A 234-nucleotide genomic window follows, 5' to 3' on the forward strand; every position below is an offset into this window, starting at 1 on the left:
TCCCAAACCCTCCCATCCATTTAAAGACTCGTGCCAGGTTTGGCCCGCCTCCAAGCCCGTCGTGGAAACAACAACATGACTGCGAGTCTCTCCCAGCAATCGACCGCTTGTTAAGCAAACCCGGTCCCTCTGGCGTGACATTCCGGCGCTGTCACGCTTGTCATATGCGGTGATCCAACAACATATTTGATCCCCCTTCGCCCCACACCACCTTCTCCCTCTTCCGCTTATCTA

The sequence above is a fragment of the Penaeus monodon genome, chromosome 23 (assembly GCF_015228065.2).
Source record: "Penaeus monodon isolate SGIC_2016 chromosome 23, NSTDA_Pmon_1, whole genome shotgun sequence".
Classification (NCBI taxonomy): Eukaryota; Metazoa; Arthropoda; class Malacostraca; order Decapoda; family Penaeidae; genus Penaeus; species Penaeus monodon.